The sequence below is a fragment of the Ovis canadensis genome, chromosome 6 (assembly GCF_042477335.2).
Source record: "Ovis canadensis isolate MfBH-ARS-UI-01 breed Bighorn chromosome 6, ARS-UI_OviCan_v2, whole genome shotgun sequence".
Lineage (NCBI taxonomy): Eukaryota > Metazoa > Chordata > Mammalia > Artiodactyla > Bovidae > Ovis > Ovis canadensis.
The window spans coordinates 132,766,838-132,783,162 of NC_091250.1; the positions used below are offsets into that span (position 1 = coordinate 132,766,838).

The window sequence follows — 16,325 nt, forward strand, 5'->3', positions numbered from 1 at the left end:
GCCCATCACCCAGGGCAGACTCCTTGAGATTGCGGGCCTGGCAGTCCTCCGAGGGGCTGTGGCCTGTCCCCCAACACGGCCTGAGGCCTGCCATGAGCCAAGCCCACGTGGCGGGAATCCTCCTCGGACGCGCACAGAGTGTGCCGATGCTCCTTGATGTGCCTAGGCCTTTCTCACGCGCCGGCTGCACACCCCACGCCGGGCACAGTTACATGGGGTCCCTGGGTGGGGTGGTCATGTGCTCGGTGGGGGTCCCGGGAGCTGGTTGCAGCTGAGTTAAGAGTGGGGCTGCCCCTGAGCTGCTGTTGCCTCTGCTGGTTCTGGACACAGGATAGTTTGGGCTCTGGTGAGGGGCAGAGACTGCAAGGAGATCCAGCCAGTCCATCCTATAGGAGATCAGTCCTGAATATTCACTGGAAGGACTGATGCTGAAGCTGAAACTCCAATCCTTTGGCCACCTGATGCGAAGAACTGACTCGTTGGAAAAGACCCAGATGCTGGGAAAGATTGAAGGCGGGAGGAGAAGGGGATGACAGAGGATGAGATGGTTGGATGGCATTACTGACTCAACGGACGTGAGTTTGAGTAAACTCCAGGAGTTGGTGATGGACAGGGAGGCCTGGCGTGCTGCGGTCCATGGGGTTGCAGAGTCGAACACGACTGAGCGACTGAACAGAACTGACCTGAACTGGGGGCGGAGTCCTTGCCCCACATCTGGGTCCGGCCAGAGCGGGCTCCCTCTCAGGAGAAGCTGGGACCTTCCTGCGGGCGCCTGTGGGGCAGAGGGCAGTGGGTGCTGGGGGTCGGGGGCAGTGAGGGGCGCCGGGAGGGCGGGGGCAGCACTCAGCGCCCTCAGAAGAGAGTGCTGCACCAGGTCAAGTGCCGCACAGAGCGGGTATGCGGGGCACGGTGAGAGCCAGGCGCAGTTCCCTGTCCTCAGAGGGACGGGACAGGGCTGCGGGCACGCCAGGCAGGGCAGTGCGGAGTGGGCAGGGCAGGCAGGGGCTCCTGAAGGCCGCGGAGGATGCCTGGGCAGGAGCAGGGGCCGCGGCTGGAGGCCTCAGCGTGGAGGGCCGGGCCTTAAGCCCAGACCCGCGTGGGTCCTAAGAGCAGGCTTACAATCCTCCACGTCTGGGGGGCGCCGGCCCCCCTGGGCATTGTGGGATCTGCATGGCCAGCCCCTGCAGGTTGGACGGTGTCCCCCTGGAGACAGTTCAGGCCCTGACCCCTGCACCCGTGACCAGGATCTTATTTGGAGGCAGGGTCTTTGCAGACGATCTGGTGAAAATGTCCTCAGGGTGAGGCCTGCGTCAACAGGACTGGAGTCCCTGTGAGAAGGGGACATTTGGGCTCACGGGGCACTCGGGGGTGGGGGGCATGTGAATGAAGACAGAGGCAGGGATGGGGTGATTCTTCCACACGCTAGAGATCACCAGGAGTGCCCCAGACTCGGGGGGAGAGAGGGAAGAGTCTCCTCAGAGCCTTGGCGCTGAGCGCACCCACCTCCATCTGCGCACCTGGGTTTGGTGGCCCGAGCGGGTCACAGGACCCCGACGGCGAGATTGTGCAGAACCGGCCGGGAGAGGTGGCCGAGCTCCGGGCTGGTGCGCCCCGCCGTGCGTCGGGAATTCCTGCTCACGCTAGCTTCCCCAGGGCTCTGGGTTCAGCTCCTCTTCTGTCCCAGGCATCCCCGTAGCCTCCAGCCTGGGGACTCCGGGGTCCCCAGGCTCCTGCCCCAAGCCCTGTCCACCCCCACCCTCCATAACCAGGAGCACCCGAGCAGAATCTGAGGGGTGGTGGTTTGGGGCTGAACAGGCTTCTTCAGGGACCATTCTCTGGGCATCAGCGGAGTCCTTGGCTCTGCCAGGGGCCGCCCACCCAGCCACATCGGCCAGCACGTACGTGGCCCCTGCAGCCGGGCCCATGGCGGCGGCTCCCCGGGGGGGTCGGCTAATGCCTTCACCTCCTGTCGTCTGCCCCCTCAAGGTTCCCCCCTAAACCCCTTGTGAAAAGTCCCTCTCAGTTCAGAGCTAGGATTCACCGTGGGGAGGGGGATGTGTACCTGTACACCTGCTCCCCCAGGTGGGACACACCTGGCTGTGCCTGGCCTGCCTCTCCGAGGGGACCGTCCCACCCCTGCCTCTGCGCTGGCATGTCGCGGCAGCCCCCAGGCTCTTTGGGGACAACACTGGGCATCGGTCCATCAAAACAAACAGCTCTGACGGGCTGCCCTGGGCTTGCTCCCTCCAAGCCCAGGGTGACTGGTAACCTCCGGGACGCTCCTCCAGGGCAGTTTGGGACACCCAAACGTTGCCGTGGGGTCACAGCTGCTCAAGCCCCCATGTTTGAGTAAGTGCGAAGAGATGAGTGGCGTGTGAGTATTTTATCACCTGGTGAACGGAGATCATTTTGTGTCAGTCTGCGCTTCTAAATGCTCTGCAGTTGACCAACAACACCTAAACACACTTAATCCCCAGGCCCTTCTGGAGAAGGCAATGGCACCCCAGTCCAGTACTCCTGCCTGGAAAATCCCATGGATGGAGGAGCCTGGTGGGCTGCAGTCCGTGGGGTCGCTGAGGGTCGGACACGACTGAACGACTTCACTTTCGCTTTTCACTTTCATGCATTGGAGAAGGAAATGGCAACCCACTCCAGTACTCCTGCCTGGAGAATCCCAGGGATGGGGGAGCCTGGTGGGCTGCCATCTATGGGGTCGCACAGAGTTGGACACGACTGAAGTGACTTAGCAGCAGCAGCAGCAGCAGCAGCGAGGTCCTTCTCGTGGATGAATGAATTAACCCCACAGCCCTTCACATGGATAAAGGGCGTGCAATCAGGTCATCCTACCAGTGGTTCTCTGAGGCCTTTGAAGGCTCTTAAGGTCTCTGAACCGTGGCGGTGGGGGCAGAGGGGGTGGTTCAGGGCTGTGTGCCCCCCTGGAGAAGCCAGCAAGCTCTTGTGGAGTGGCCAGGAACCCGAAGGGTCTAGCCCCCTCGGTTAAGCAGATGCTAAGTGATGAGGCAGAGCCCCGTGCACTGCAGGGCCTGCCTGGCAACCGCCCGGGAGCACCTCCCTGGGGCTCTCTTCTGGGGAGAAGGTTCCCAGCGCTGCGTCTTTGCAGGCACCGGCCTGGCCCGCTTCCTTCTCCCGTGCCCCGAGAACGCCTGCGCATGAGTGAGGGAGACAGGGAGCAGGGAGCCCTCTGAACCGTCCCAGGATGGTAGTTGAGGTGATCGTTGATTGACTCAGCAAACATTCCTTGGGTCGGTACTGGTCCTGGCCTTGGCCTGGGACTTTGGCGGTGACCAGGGCCACGAGGCCCCTTGTGCAGTTCTTTCCCACGGGGGATAAAGCCGGCTGCCTGGAGTGAATGGTCAGGGGTTTTGTCTGCGTCAGAGGGTGGGAGAGTTGAGCGACCTGCAGCAGGGGCCCCTCCCTGTGCTCCTGCGGGAACCCTGACGGCTTGCCCCCCCGACGGCTTCGTCTCCCAGGAGGTCGGAAATCGCAAAGAGGCTCTCTGAAGCCGGTCTCCTGGCTCCCGGGCCTGCAGGGCCTGCAGGACAAGGCCGTCCAGCCCGGGCGATGGGCTTCCTGAAGCCACCCTGCAGAGGCTGGAGGCTGAGGGCCTTCGTGGAGCAGTGGGTCAGCGTGTGGGACTCTGCGGGTCTCTGCACGTGACCCCACAGGTGTGACTTCCTGGAGTCTTCCTTCCAGACACCCTGACCCTGGAAGGTTGCCTCTCTGGACCGCATGCTGACCAGCAGGGGGTCTTGGGGATGACCTCAGCAAAGGGGGCACTGAGCGCCCGAGAACGGATGTGAGCCAGCAGGGGTCCCCTCCGTCCCGTGGGGCTGCAAAGAGGCTGTGACTCAGGGCCCTGCGAGGAGAGTCAGCGCCTGCTCCCTAAGTCCAGGCTTTGAAAAAGTTTCTTTAAACAAACAAACAGACAACTTTTAAGGGGCTTTATTGAGGCAGGCTTCCCCGGTGGCTCAGTAGTAAAGACTCCACCTCCAACACAGGGGTCACAGGAGACGCGGGTTCCATCCTTGGGGTGGGAGAATCCCCGGGAGGAGGGCATGGCAGCCCACTCCCGTGTTCTTGCCTGGGAATCCGTGGACACAGGAGCCTGGCGGGCCACGGTCCACGGGGTCGCAAAGAGTCGGACACGACTGAACTGACTTGGCACACACAGTGTACTTCGTGCCAATAACCTGTACTCCTAAAAAGGGTTAGGCGGTAAATTCTTTGTTATGCGCATTTTGCCACAGTTCGTATTTCTTGAAACACTGGTGGGACGATGGAGCGGTTGCGCGTCTTGGCTGTGGGCTGGACCCACATGCGGGATGGGTGTGCACAGCCCTCGTCACACTTGCAGTGCGCGGGCGGACGGAGGGCAGCTGGGACGGGCAGCCAGCCTCTGTCAACATCCCGGTTGCTGTGGGCTCTGCGGTTCAGCCGGGGTCCCTGCCAGGGCAGGAGCGGGTGAAGGTGCACCCGACCGTCTGTGCATGTGAGTCTGTAAGTTCCTGAGACCGAAACAGCGAATACAAATAGCGACTTTTAAGCGGCTTCTTGAAGGTGTGATTGGTGGACAGTAAACGCACGTGTTTTAAGTGGGTGTGACTCCTGTGAAAGGGTCTCCACGATGCAGACGGTGTGACTATCCCCCCAGGGGACCCCCGCCGTCCTGCACCCCCCAACTCAGTCGCACCCCCGCCTTCACCCCCTGCAGACTAATGCTGGTCTGCTTGCTGTCATTATAGAGCGGTTCCAACTTTCTATAAAAGAGGGCCATCTAAATAAGCACAGCTTCCAGGGCCTTGGAGCCTGCCGCGGGGTGTGTGGGGTCTTGCAAAGAGGAGCAAAAGGAGCTCCTAGAAAACCTTTTCAGTGACAGGACTGTGGTCGGGGGTGCCGCGGACTGAGGAGGGTCCCCCAAGCTCTCGAGGAGCCCTGGCCCCGAGCACGGCTGCGTTTGGAGGTGGGCCTCTCGGAGGCCATTAACGACAGATGCCGTCCCGAGGAGGGTGCCGTCCAGCCTGCCAGAGGAGCTGTCCCCGCGGGGCACACACGCCGAGAGCCAGGCCGCGGGAACTCGCCCCGGTGGTGCCTCGACCCTGGACACCTGACCTCCAGACGGCGGGAAATAAACGTCTGCCCTCCAACTGCCGGCTCTGTGGTCTTCTCTTGTGGCTGCGGGGGGCTGATGGTACAGTGGCTGAGCGATCTCACCCCACTCCGGCGCCCCCAGAAGGGAGGCAGCTCGTCTGGAACACACTCCTCGGCCCTGTGCTGGGACAGCCTCTCTCCTTGGGTCTCCCTCGTTCAGCCCCTGTGTGGGGCCGGGGGTCCAAGAGACGACCCCGTGCAGGAGGCCTCTGGGCACTCATGCAGCAGTGCTGGCTGTGTTCCCTCGGCCCCAGCGGGTCAGGGGCCACCCCGGGTCCAAGGAGGGCGACAGAGTCCGCCTTCAGATACAAGGAGAGGCCTGGGCACAGGGAGGTGGGGGCCCGGAGCACTGTAGGCAGCCCACCTCTCCCACCGCCTGGACCCCACCCCCTTACACACTAGATCTGATGGCCCCAGCTTATACCCTGGGCCCAACCCCGTTACACACTGGCTCCCACCGCCTTCTACACTGGACCCCACCCCCTGTTATACCCTGGGTCCAACCCCCCATTATACACTGGCTCCCACCCCCTTACACACTGGATCCCACCCTCCTTACACACTGGATCTGACCGCCCCAGCTTATACCCTGGATCCAACCCCCCATTATACACTGGATCCCACCCCCTGTTATACCCTGGGTCCAACCCCCCATTATACACTGGATCCCACCCCCTTACACACTGGCTCCCACCCCCTTTCACACTGGCTCCCACCCCCCTTGTGTCCTGGATCTCACCCCACCCTTTGGACTGGATAGTCGCCCCCTGTCCTGTCCCGATCTCCCCCAGTCTTCTAGGTCATCGTCAGAGGTGACAGACGGCGGTGCCTGTCCTGGCGAGCTCAGTGAGCACCCAGGAGGCGGCGGGCGTGCCCTGCAGCCAGCCTGTCACTGCAGCTATTCCAAGCGGCCATTGATGGGCGGATGGACGGCAGGTGTGGTAGGTACACACACGACTCAGCCTTGGCCAGGAAGCGAATCCCAGCACCTGCCACAGCGTGGGTGAACATCTGTCACACTGAGCGAAGCGAGCCTGACACAAAGCCACGCCCTATACGATTCCTCTTACGAGAGGCGGTTAGAGCGGCCAGACTCCTCGAGGTGGAGGAGAAGGGTGGTTGCCAGGGTGGGGAGGGCGGGGGATAGGGGTCGCTGTGTGACGGGACGGAGCTCCAGTTTCACAAGATGAACTGCCTGGAAGGGATGGTGGTGACGGCTGCCCAGCAAGGTGAGCGCACTTCATGCCCTTGACGTGCACTCAGAAATGGTTAGATGAAGATCTTGTGTGCATGTTGCTGCAATTGAATAAGTAATCAAAGTGTTTCTGGGGGACAACCCCTTCTGACGCCTCCCCTGTTCCTCGCAGGAGCCCCTAAGGGGCTGCAGCCTCCTCCTGCCCGTGGCCCCCACCCACCCCAAGCTGGTCTTAACACAGCAGCCAGAATCTTTTTTTTATATTATTTGTTTGGCTGCACCAGGCCTTAGTTGTGACTTGGGAATTCGTGGTTGTGGCGTGTGGGGTCCAGGTCCCTGACCAGAGATTGAACTGGGGCCCCTGCACTAGGAGCGTGAGGCCTTCACCACTGGACCGCCAGAGAGGCCCCCGGAATCGCCTTTTTAAAAATCCCTTGTTGTGGCCGTGCAGGGTCCTCGCTGCTGCGTGTGGCCCTCCGAGTGGGCCCCTCATCACTGGCTTCTCCTGTTGCAGGCTTGGGCTCCAGGGCTCCAGAGCCGTCACTCGGCTCAGTTGCCTTGTGACGTGTGTGGTCTTCCTGGACCAGGGATCAAGCCTGTGTGCCTTGCATTGCAAGGCAGGTTCTTAACCACTGGACCACCAGGGACGCCCCGGAATCATCTTAAACACAGTTCTGATGCCGCTCTGCCCGGAACCCCTGCCACCCATCTCAGAGTAAAGCCTGCGTTCCCGGGGGGTGGGGGTCAGGCGCCCCTGAGGCCTCTGAACCCGCAGCCCCCGCAGCCCCTCTGGGCTCAGGCAGCTTCTCCCCTCTGCCAGGACGGCTCCTCCCTTCTCGATCCCCCCTCCCAGGTCTACCTCCCTGGAGGCCCTCTTTTCTGTCTGACCCATGGCTCTCAGTGGGGTGATCTTGACTCTTGGGGGATGGTTGGTGGTGTCTGGAGATGGGTTCTTGTGGTTACAACATGGAGGGGGCGTGTCCTGCTGGCCTCCAGTGGGCGGCAGATGGGGGCGTGGCCCAGCCTGGAGCAGTGCACAGCACGCTCCCCCCCAACCTCGCTCACAGCAACCCTGGCTCCCCTCCAGGGCCCCTACCCTGCCGGTCCTCTGGCACGATGCGATGGGTATGTTCCCTCCCACGGCAGCACCTTCGCCTGGTCTGGCCTGGTGCTCACAGTGCCCTTGGCTCCAGAACAGCTCAGGTGGAGGTGACTCACAGGAAGGCCTTGCTTCCCGCCCCCAAGTCCACGACGAGGTGTCCAGCCCAGCGCGAGGGGCCACCGAGGCTGAGCCCTGGGCCTCAGCATGGATGCCCCTGGCCAGTCCCGCCGCTCAGCCTGAGCGCCTCAGTCGAGCTGGGAAAAGGCTTCCTTTTGGTTTTTTCGTCTTGTCACCTGTTCTTGGAAAATAAGCCATATAATTAAGCAGTTCTCATGAAGCGTTAGGTGCACTGTCTGGATTCCTCCTTTATTAGACTGTTAAAATCTGGACCAGAGGAAGTGGCGAGTGGGAGCAGCTCTTTCTGGGGTGCGCGTGACCTCAGACATTCCAGGCTGGTCAGAGAATATGGATGATTCCTTGGAAACGGGTCTTTCCAGCCCTTGGAGAAAAGGGGCTTCATGCCAGGGGTCTCCACCATACCCGCTGTGGTTCTGTTCCACTTCCAGGAGAGAAGAGAGGCCCTTCTCCCTTGGATGAGGTTGGGTTTTGATTGAAAAGGTCAGAGAGGTCAGGAGGCTGGCCTTGACCTTGGCCTTGGAGAGATCTCTGGCTCTTCCACTGCAACCATGCTGATGTCAGAGCGCCACACCTCTGACCTGGACCCTGTAATCAAAGTGTGTACACCCAGCCCGTGACTGTTCCCAGGACTGCAGACCCCGTGTGCCAACGTCCGTTCCCCAGGCCCCTCCATGTGAGGACTGTGAGCTGGACACACTCGCCCCTCGGGGGCACAAGCTGGAGCTCCGTTGCAGCCCCACCACCTGCTGAGGACATGCTCAGCACCCAAGGGTCCTGGGGCCAGAAGGCCCGTCCTCAGCAAGAGCCACCCCTCCCATTCGGCTGCCACGAAGGCGTCCTCCGCGGAGGGGCTGGGCAGGGTGGTCCCCAGATCTGCGGCCTGGCTGCAGGGCATGAATGGGGGTGACCCAGAAACGCTGCCCGTGGCAGGCAGAGTCTTGGCCCCTATGGGCGTCTGCATCCTGGGCCCCAAGCCTGTATCTCAGGTCACGTGCCCAGGTGCAGGGAAGGCTGCAGGTAGAGCTGAGCCGCGATTGGTCAGCCTTACAGTGGTAAGGAGCCCCTGTGGCACCCATGGGCCCAGGGTGACTGCGGGTCCTCCTGGTGGAAGCCGACCGAGGGCCGCAAGAACTGTGCCCACGGAAGGAGGCGAGAGACTCGTGCCGCCGGCCTCTGAGATGGAGGGACGGGCCTCGGGTCAGAGAGAGCGGGGTGTCCAGAAGCCAGGATGTGACAAGCCAACAGCCAGTCCCCAAATACCGCAGACGCGTGACGTCCTTTCTATAGAGTTAGGAACGACCGAAAACGCACTCCAGGGCGACAGATGGCAACGACAGGCTGCGCTAATGGGGCCGTGTGAGCCGGCACCTGGGGCGCGGGTAGCCCTGTGGGGCCGTGGTGCTCCCTGCCTGTCGGGTGCTTCCTGCGCGACTCACAGTGACTACTGGGTCACTTAACTTCTGTGCAGAGTGGAGAAGCAGCCCGTTCCCAGGCGCCGTGTGGCCCGGGGCCCGCCTCCTGGAGAACTGCAGCCCGGGCGTGTCGCAGAGCGGGTTTCGGTCGGCGGTCTGTGGGGCGTGTTCTGGCCGTGAGATGGGAGGTCCAGGCGCCTGCCCTCAGCCTCCGGGGCTCTGCCTCGAGAACCCATCGACTCCTGGGGTTGGGAGGACACCTTCGGTGGCGAGAAGAAGTGGACTGTGGTTGTTTTAGAGGGAGATGGGGGAAAAGCCTGTCTGTTTTGCCTGCATCTGCAAAGGGATAATGCTTTTTCTTCCCCGGGGACTTGGGAGTGACTGTTTGCTGCACTTCTGGAATCCCTCCGGCTGAGCTGTCCGCCAGGTGGTTCTCCGTACGCTTGGGCCAAAGTCCTCTCCGCTTCGCGGCTCAGCGCCGGGTGGGGACGACTGGGTTTTGAGGTTGACGGTGGAGTGAGGAGGCAGGGCCCCTTTGACGGTGTTCGCTTTGAGTCCCGTTAGGGACTGAGAGACGGGAGGAAAGGCTACCCTGGGTGCAGTAGAGCTCGGTTGCGTTTAGGGGACTTTGTAAGACGGAAGGTCATCACGATGCTCGGTGGTCCTCCTAGCAGCCCGCAGGTTACTCTCCTCTGTGAAGGCTTGCCTGTAAACCCTGGCCTTGAATAGCCTCTTTCCCAAATCACACGTGGTCCACCTGATCAGGAAGAAAAATGTAAAATTAATGTACTTTTTTGAGAGTTCTGCCTATTTTATACCTCTCAGTCATTGTTCCCTGATAGCTCAGCTGGTAAAGAATCTGCCTGCAATGCAGGAGACCCTCGTTCGATTCCTGGGTCAGGAAGATCCCCTGGAGAAGGGATGGGATACCAACTCCAGTATTCTTGGGCTTCCCTGGTGACTCAGCGGATAAAGAATTTGCCTGCAGTGTGGAAGACCTGGGTTCCATCCCTGGGTTGGGAAGATCTGGCTACCCACTCCAGTATTCTGGCCTGGAGAATTCCATGGAAAGTATAGTCCGGTCCACTGGGTCGTAAAGAGTTGGACACGACTGAGCGACTTTCACTTTCAGTAACCTCTTATCTGCCAGGGTGCGGAGGGCCTGCCCTGGGGAGACCCCTGGCCAGGAGGCTCTGGGCTGTCACCCCCGCGGGACTGCATGGGGTTTGGGAAGGAGGTTCCAGGCACACGGGGGGCTGCTCCGCTGGTTGGCCGCCCTGGGCTCCTTTTCTGCTTCTAAGATTGACTTCTGTGGGGCGACTGTGCTTGGGGTCATTGTCATTAGGAGTTGACCTTGAGAAGCTAACTGGGAAATGAGCATTCTGAAAACTTTTAATTTGCCTTTCCTGATAGGATCCGCATTTAGTGTGGTCGTAATTGCCAGTTTTTATGTGTCTGGATGTCTTAAATTTATGCTCAGGCTTTGGAGAGAGTTTCCGGGAATGGCGCTGTCAGATAAATCAGGAGGCCAGCACAGGGCCCTGCGGCATCGACAGGGCCCCAGGCAGGTGGGCACCACGGCTTTGTCGGGTCCCATCCTGGCTGTGCTCACAGAAGTCAGCGATCTGTGTCCAGGAGGAGGGGGTCCGAGGGGCCTCTCTCCTGAGGACTTCTGCTGATGCCAACACCCCAACTCCGTTCCTGGGCAGGGGAGGCCACCGTGAGGGGGGAGCCAGGGACCCCGACATGACGGCACATGCTGGACTCTCACAGAGCTGTTCTCATTACAGCAGCTGTGAGAGCTGTCAGCTGGGGCCTGGGCACCCCCCTCCCCTAACAAGAAGGGGTCCCGCCTCCCCCCACACAAGAGAGGGATCCTGGCCCCGGTGCTTTGTTGTGAGGGGTTCTCTGAGGATGGCCGGCCTATCCCGACCAAGGCCCGGATGGATGCTCCCAGGATCCTAGCAGACCCTTCCCCAGGGGGGTCTGGGGGGATGCAGGAGGCAGGCAGGGGGGCCCAGCGGAGAGCTCATCCCAGGAGGGGTGGACCCAGAGGAGGAGAGGGAGGGGGAAGGACTCAGGGGCAGAAAGGGGAGGGGGCCACAGGGGACGGAAGGGGGTGCGGAAGCGGGGCTGAGGGGCAGATCAGGGAGGAGGCGAACCCAGGAAGACCCTCAGGGAGGAAACAGGAGCAACCCTGGGGTGGGGGAGCGGAGAGTATGCTGAAGTGGGGCGCAGGGCCGTGGGGAGGGTTCAGGGAGGTGAGCCCCTTCCGTCCGCCCACACACCCCCGCCCCGACCCCAGCCGCAAGGGCCTCCAGACGCTGCGTCTTCCTCCAGGCTAGGTCCTTCCTCTGCCTGGGCGCCAGGAGCTGTCCAGTGCCCCTGCTCTGGGTCTCAGGCCTCAGGGGACTCTGGTGGCCACCACTCCGCCGTGTCTGGTCGGGGACTCTGAGCCCCCTCCAGCCCCTGGTCCCCACAATTTCTGTTCAGATGAGCCTGGACTCTTGGGGTGCTGGGGAAGGTGGGAGGGGTCCCTGCCAGCTCCTTAAAGGAGGTTAGGAATTTATGAGACAAAGCCATAAAGACGCAGGAGTGTGGTGGCGGTGGTTTCGTCGCCAAGTCATGTCCGACTCTCGCGACCCCGTGGGCTGCAGCCTGCCAGGCTCCTCCCTCCATGGGGTTCTCCAGGAAACAGTCCTGGAGTGGGTTGCTGTTTCCTTCTCCAGGGTATCTTGCCAACCCAGGGATCGAGCCTGGGTCTCCTGCACTGTAGGCAGATTCTTTACCGACTGAGCTAGAAGGGAAGCCTTAGGAAAATAAGCCATAAAGACGCAGGGGTGTAGAGAGACGTGCCTCTGTCCTGGAGTAAGGTGTGGGGTGACAGGCCGGAGGCGGGGGAGGCTGCAGAAGTGAGATTCGGCACCACAAGAGCTCCACAGCGTTTCTCACGGAGAAGACGACCATCAAGTGAAACCACGGGTGACAGAGAGCACGTGTCAGTAATGGTGGAGCAGTGAATCGCTGGCTTTAGTGATGAGCAAAAGCTCCCACCCGCGGGGACGGCAGCCACCCAAATCCAGGAAAAAGCGAGTGCTGGCGAGGACGCACAGAAGCAGGAACCTGTGCCCTGTGGGCGGGAGTGTAAAACGGTGACGCCACTTGGAAACAGTATGGAGTTTCCTTAAAAACTAAAACCAGAGCTACTGTGCAATCCAACAATTCGAATTCTGGCATCTCTCTTAAAGAAAGCAAGGTCTTAAATGCTTGTAGATCCAGGTTGATAGCAGCATTGTTCACGACAGCTAAATGGTGGTTGCAGGGGGCTGGGTGGAAGGGGTAGTGGGGAGTTACTTACTGTTTAATAGGTATAGAGTTTAAAGGTCCGTCTAGACTGAAGTGACTTAGCAGCAGTAGCAGCAGCAGTCAAAGCTACGGCTTTTCCAGTGGTCACGTATGGATGTGAAAGTTGGACCATAAAGAAAGCTGAGCACCAAAGAATTGATGCTTTCAAACTGTGGTGTTGGAGAAGACTCTTGAGAGTCCCTTGCACTGCAAGGAGATCCAACCAGTCCATCCTAAAGGAAATCGGTCCTGAATATTCATTGGAAGGACTGATGCTGAAGCTGAAACTCCAGTACTTTGGCCACCTCATGCGAAGAGTTGACTCATTGGAAAAGACTCTGATGCTGGGAGGGACTGGGGGCAGGAGGAGAAGGGGATGACCAAGGATGAGATGGCTGGATGGCATCACGGACTCAATGGACGTGAGTCTGAGTGAACTCCGGGAGTTGGTGATGGACAGGGAGGCCTGGTGTGCTGTGATTCATGGGGTCGCAAAGAGTCGGACACGACTGAGCGACTGAACTGAACTGTCCATTTAAAATGGTTAAGATGGTAAATTTTGTTTTGTGTGTTTAACCATAATGACTGCTGAGGGCCAGCCATCGCATCTGCATTCCAGTCCAAAGGCAGGAGGAGAGAGGAAGGCAGGCTTGCTCCCCCTGCTGTTGGCCCTTGGCACACACTGGGTGGAGACGGGCAGGGGTCTCCAGGTGAGCGGGAAGGCGGTATCCGTCGCCTCTGCCTCTGTTGAATTAACTGTTCTTCTGGAGCCGACTCACACACTTGTCTGTCCGCACATCCTGGACTGGCCTCTCTGCCCACCCTCTGTGGCCTCCCTGGCTTGGGCTCTTTCCTCGTGCACCCGCCGCCCTGCTGACCTCGAGCGGTGAGCTCCGGGCCCCCAGCCCCGTTCACGTGACCCCACCCCTGACCTCACGCTGCATTGGCTAAGGTCGTGGTGACCCCGGGCCCCACCTGTGGTCAGCCTGAGTGGTGCCCAGCGTCTGTCCGTGCTCTTGGTGGCACACTTTCTGGGTCACGCTCCATCTAGAAGGTCCAGGAGCTCAGAAACGTGCTTTTCTACAAAGCCTGCTTCATGTTCCCTGATTAAAGTGTTTCCTTCCAGAAAGTTCCCTCCACCAGCAGGGCAGCCTGGGCCCCTCAGGGTCTCTCTGAGGACCTGCAGAAGGGCCCATCAATGAGCCACTCTGCTGGAGCGAAGCCTGCAGCCCGGGGTTCCTCCTCTGACGCAGCGAGGGGTGGACCCAGCTGGTCTGTGGCGCGAGGTTCTGGACGCAGATGTCGAGAGGGTCAGTGGGGGGCGACCAGTCGCCTGTGCGGGGGAGGTGCTGCGGAGGCCGAGCAGCCACGATGCACGTGGCCACACCGTGACGCCGCCTGTGTGCGCTCCACACGCACAGAGAGGCCTGTCCGTGTGCCTTAGAGACGGAATGTCCAGGGCCCAGACGCCCGGAGCTGGGCCAGAGCCTCTCCCTGAACTCTGTGTGGCCGGAAGGCTCGTGCGTGTGAAGGTGACTTGTCGTCGGCAGGTTCCGGCCCTTCCTGGGTGTCAGGATGGACACCTACCTCCGGGGTGGGGGTGACCGGGACTGTGTCCTCCCGGGGACCTCGGGTTCTGCTTCCCTGGCAGCCAGAGTTTGTGCCATTCCCGCCACAGGCACCGTGCCCTTCCAGCCAGTTCAGCTCCAAGTCTTTGCTGCAGCAAAACTGAAGTTGCTCAGTCGTGTCTGACTCTTTGTGACCCGTGGACTATACCGTCCACAGAGTTCTCCAGGCCAGGATACTGGAGTGGGTAGCCTTTCCCTTCGCCAGGGGATCTTCCCAACCCCTGGAATTGATCCGGGGTCTCCTGCATTGCAGGCGGATTCTTCACCAGCTGAGCTATCAGGGAAGCCCTCAGCAAAACTGAAGGAGGCTTAACTGAGCTGCCACTGACATGCAGCAGAGAGGATTTTGATCGTAAAGTGATTCTCAGCCCCTGAGTCAGTGTTTCACGGCACGGCACAGAGATGTCCTTCTCCTTCCCTGCCCCCCTGTGCTGACTCAGCTCTGAGGATGGGACCCAAACCATCTGACCGCTGACGCCAGTCTAACGTGGCAAAGAGCAATGTCCCCGCATAAACATGAATGGGCCAGAAACCCCCAGCTGCGTCTGTCCGTTTAAGAAATGTGTGTCTCCATGTGTACGGGATCTAGAAAGACGGTGCAGATGAGCCTGTGTGCAGGGCAACCATGGAGACACGCACAGAGAACGGAGTTGCGGACACGGCAGGGGAGGCCGAGGCTGGGCGGGCGGCGACACACACGTCTCCCGCTGTGACGGCCGGCCAGCCGCACCTGCTTTATGACACACGGAGCGCAGCCTGGTGCTCTGTGATGACCTTAGGGGTGGGAGGGAGGTCCTCAGGAGGGAGGGGACGTAAGTGTGCCTATGGCTGAGTCATGTTGATGTAGGGCAGACTGTTGTTCCAAAGTCGTGTCCGACTCCCTGCGACTCCGTGGAGCGTAGCACCACAGGCTTCCCTGTCCTTCACCATCTCCTGGAGCTTTCTCAAGCTCATGTCCGTCGAGTTGGTGATGCCATCCAGCCACCTCATCCTCTGTCACCCCCTTCTCCTCCTGCCCTCAAACTTTCCCAGCATCAGGGTCTTTTCCAATGAGTTGACTCTTCGCATCAGGTGGCCAAAGTATCGGAGCTTTAGCTTCAGCATCGGTCCTTCTAACACAAATTTGAAAAGCAATTATCCACCAATTAAAAATTTAAAAACAGAAATGCGTTTCTCATAGAACTTTACTGTGAAACGCTTGGGCACCAGGCTTTTGTTCTACGTTTCTGTTGCTTTGCTCACTTGTGTGCTGAAACTTAGCGCAGCAAGGATTTAACCTGGAAGAAGCTTTAAACACTCAGCGCCTTGCAGTCAGGGAATTCTGTAAGAAGTTTTCAATCCAACTCATGTCAAACAACTGACGTCAAATATGAACGTATTGACAGGCGATCAATAAAAGACCGTGAGACACAGAAATACGTCCCCAAAGGACACATCCCACAAGGTAGGGGTGGGGGGTGGAAACGTGAGTTTCGGAGGCAGAGGAGCCGTGTCCTGTGCAGCGGCCTGTCCACCTTCTAACCGGAGCAGCGGGGTCGGGGGCTGCGTGCAGGCTCATTCTGTCGCTAAATGTCGACAGCTGCTCTGCCAGCCACTGCACCCTGTCCTCTCGTAAACCGTAGCGTAGGACTGGAGCTGTAGACTCGGTTTTCCTGATTCTCTCAAGAGGAGGAGAGATCTCCGAGTTTGAGGTGCTGGGATGGGGCACGTGCCCCCAGCTCCCCCTGGTCTGGCAGGACCTGGGGCTCTGAGATAGTCTTGTTTCGGTAGTGAGGAAACTGGGGTCCCTTGTGGCTGTCCTTTGACTTTCGAGGGTCCTCCCTCTTCCTGGAGGTTCCCCACCCCCGAGACCCTGCACAGCGGCTTGCTCTCTGCACCAATATGGACATTTTCACGGGTGATCGATGTATCCGTAGCAGGGCTGTGCTTCTCCGGGTCCAGCCATCCTAAGATGCCCTCTGCCCGTGTGACCAGCCCTCATCCAGCCCCTTGTCCTTGTGGGACGGCCCAGTAGCACCCCCAACGTGATCCAGAGCTTGCCGAGCCAGCTGGTCAGGCGGGGCCCGGGGGCTCTGGGGTGGCTGTCCGCCCCGTGGACCCCTTCCCAGCAGCTCACCAGGACATCCTGGAGCCCACAGGTCACCAGCACAGACCTGCCCCTGGAGGGAGAGCCCTCCACTCGGAGCCCCTTGCCCGGCTCCTGGCTCCCTGCCTCCTGGGGTCCAGGGTGGGGTGGGTAGGGGTAGATGGACCCCACCGTCTGATTTGGTTCCGTGTGTCGAGTAATCAGGATCCATGGTGCTCCTGGGGATTTAGAGACTGCGGCTCTAAAGGCA

At 60.2% G+C, this 16,325-nt stretch overlaps 1 protein-coding gene and 1 long non-coding RNA gene across 3 annotated transcripts in view; both read left to right on the top strand.

The window, feature by feature from the left end:
* Positions 1 to 16,325, top strand: part of ZFYVE28 (zinc finger FYVE-type containing 28) — a 95,860-nt gene that overhangs the window by 12,620 nt on the left and 66,915 nt on the right. The window lies entirely within an intron of this gene.
* On the top strand, positions 3,690 to 5,165 carry LOC138442950 (uncharacterized). The gene is made up of 2 exons (XR_011257942.1): positions 3,690 to 4,518; positions 4,892 to 5,165. It is a non-coding gene; the product is annotated as an uncharacterized lncRNA (long non-coding RNA).